Source organism: Arachis ipaensis, chromosome B10 (genome assembly GCF_059453495.1).
Source record: "Arachis ipaensis isolate K30076 ecotype BB chromosome B10, ASM5945349v1, whole genome shotgun sequence".
Classification (NCBI taxonomy): Eukaryota; Viridiplantae; Streptophyta; class Magnoliopsida; order Fabales; family Fabaceae; genus Arachis; species Arachis ipaensis.
In genome coordinates, this window is record NC_142435.1 from 144480038 (window position 1) to 144483340 (window position 3303).

A 3303-nucleotide genomic window follows, 5' to 3' on the forward strand; every position below is an offset into this window, starting at 1 on the left:
TACTAATAAAAGTATTTAACTTATTAGTTAATTATTCAATACTTTAGAAATATTACAAAAACAAATATATAATTTAATAGCAATTTATACATTTTCAACTGCAGTATATCACAATTTGTAATAAATTAACTATTGGGTGGGGGTGTAATTATATTTCTTATTAAGAGTTTTATTAATATAATAGGTTCTGATACGCTACTTTATAACTCAATTTTTATTGTGCATTATGAGTCATAATTCGACTTTATTTACCTTTATTCTAATTTTATAACGGACAATTTTAATAACCATTATTTTGATTTAATGACCAACGGTCATAACTCACACTACAACAATATAAATTATTTTTTAGGATTATATATATCAAAAAAAATTAAAATTCGTCAAAAAATAAATATTGACACTATTTTAATTATAAAAATATGTTAATAAAAATTTTGTCAAAAATAGTATTTTTAACATATAAGTAATTGTGAAAAAAGATTAAATTTTATTTTGATAAATATTGACGGTCAAAAATAATTTATTAAAAAAATTTGAGAATATATTTTTTGTGATGCTTATTAACCGTCAAAGATACTATTTATTTTGATATTTATTGACCATAAAAAATCTTAACAAAAACCTTCAACAAAGAATGAGATGAGATCTTAAAATTAAAGAATAAACTGGGATTTTGAAGATAAAGAATGAGTAGTATAATCCCAAACTGAGAGCAGTGTAATGCCAAAATTGACGGAGCCCAGAGAAGAAGAGGAATAACTGAGTAAATTGAAAATAAATGAGTGTCATAATTGAGGAGTAATTTTCTATGGTCAAATTATTCATCAAGAAAATATAGAAAATTTGACATTTGTGATATTTGTCAAAAATATATATTAATTTTTACATTTAATTATGGCTGTTAAAAAAAATGTTAAAAATAACTCTCTTTTCTTATAGTGTCATAACATCAACTCTATTCATTAATTATATGCCTATATAATTAAAGACACCTATTTAATTTCTATATCTTAAAAGGGACACTACATGATAACTTCTATAAGTTTTATTTCATTTTTAACATTCTATAATCATAGAATTCTTATACATCTTGAACACTTACTGATTCGAGTATTGAAGTGCCTATTACAGATACTCACCCTACGTGTTCTTTTTCTTACCAAAATATACATCCTATAGAGATAAAGAGACAAGATCAATTCTCTCTAAGGTGAGATATATCTCAAAAGTTCATTCCTACAAGAACAGATTCAATTACAAATTAGTTCAATTTTAAAATAATAGTATTTTCAGTGAGTTGATTTTAATTAAGGAGTTAACTTTTTTTTATCAATTTATTTAAAAAAAATATTAAATTTTTAAACTTAAATCCTAAACATAAATTCTAAAATTTTTTAATAATAAAATAAAAAATAAATTTATAATAAAAATTAACAAATATTAACTAACTAAATTTAATTTTTTAATACTTATTTAATTATAATTTATTTTACTAGAATCCAATTCATAATGATTAAACCACATTGATCACATTGGAAATCCTGTATACCCACTGAAATATATTATATTGAATATTGAACAATTCGTTATAATTATTATCACATGTATTACAAGGGTCCTTGTAAAAAATAAAGTAGGCCACATACCACAAAATTAGAGTCGCAAAGTATACAAAAAATTAAAGTAATTTTAGTTCCTACAGCTTTTATTGCTTTATGTCGCTCTTATTATATTATATATCTTTAAAGTCTTCCCTTTCTTTTTTTAGTTTTATTTTCCATAAATAAATGTTGCTCATTTACCTTTATATAATATTAAAATTATTAATCCTTGCACGCGCAGACTACTGATATAAGTTAGTCGTCCTTGCAATTTATTCGTTTAAGCTTTAAATAACATCTTAAACATAAAAAGGCTTAGATTATTCGATAATACAATATTTATTATTTTCATTCCTTTAAACCTTTTTTTTTCTTAGAAAATTTAAGTGTTTTGATTTTTTGTTGTTGTTAATTTACTTTATGAAATATTAATATGATAGATTAAATGTTAATTAATGTCACAGGTTTTGCCTAGCACGATATAATTTGTTAACATGCTTCATCTCATAACTTGAACATTATTAGCGATTAAATTCTTGAACATTATTAGCGATTAAATTCTTATAATGGTCCTTAAAATTTACAATTTTTATTATTTTAATTTTTTAAATTTAAAATTTATTATATTGATCATCGAGATCCAGCTTCAAACACCATATTATTGGTGGCTGAATCCTTTTTAGTATTGAGTCAATAAACAGAGTATTGAGTTGTTCTGACTTACCATATTAGACATATAATTAAACGATATTATTTTTTTGGCACTTAAACAAGACAAAATAAAACAATTCTATTTAACTCTATGTCTAGCGTGTCAAGTCAGTTACTCTTTGCTATGTCTTATTTAACTTATATTTTTTTAGTAATTATTATTTGTTGTTATTACTTATAACATAATGATAATTGTATACTTTTTGCGGCCAATAAAAAGTTTTTATTGTCAATTGTATAATTACTGTTAAAATCTTTTAGTAACAGTATAAGACGACTAATGTCTAATTGGTAATAAATATATTAGCAGCTATTTTTATTATCATTAAAAGTAAAACAAATTATCGCTACATATAAATAAATAAATGATCATTATAATACTTTTTTGGTACATTAATATTCTAGTCCTTTAAGATCAATTTGGATTGGCATAGTTGCATCTAAATATAAAAAATGTATTTTTTGAAGTAATGAGAGGAAGTGAAAGAGAGCAAGCGTGGGTGGAAAACACAGAGAGGGGTAGGAATAGGGAATATGGCAAAGATCCGAGAATTTGGAATCGATAAGAGTATTGACGGTTAGAGCATGAGTCTTTTTCAGTCTTCGTGGAGAATCTGCCTCAAGACATCTCAAAGAAAGAACTGTTTCAATTGTTTAATTGGACTGGACGTATAAATGATATATACTTATCTCGCAAACAAAAACGTGATAATATATACATTTTTGCGTTCGTACGATATACTACGAAGGGTGGGGCGTTGAAGGCAATACGGAAAATGAATCGTATGAGGTTGAGAGGAAAAGTTGTGTTCGTGGGGGAAGCAAAATACAGAAGGATATCTGATACGAATGACAGGAAGAAATCGCAGGGAGGCCGAGATAATCAGAACAAAATGGTTCTGCACCCACAACGCGAGGAGACTAGTAGCGATGCGCGGTTGAATACACCTGAGGTCAGAAAGGAGAAAACAAAACAAGATTTACATGT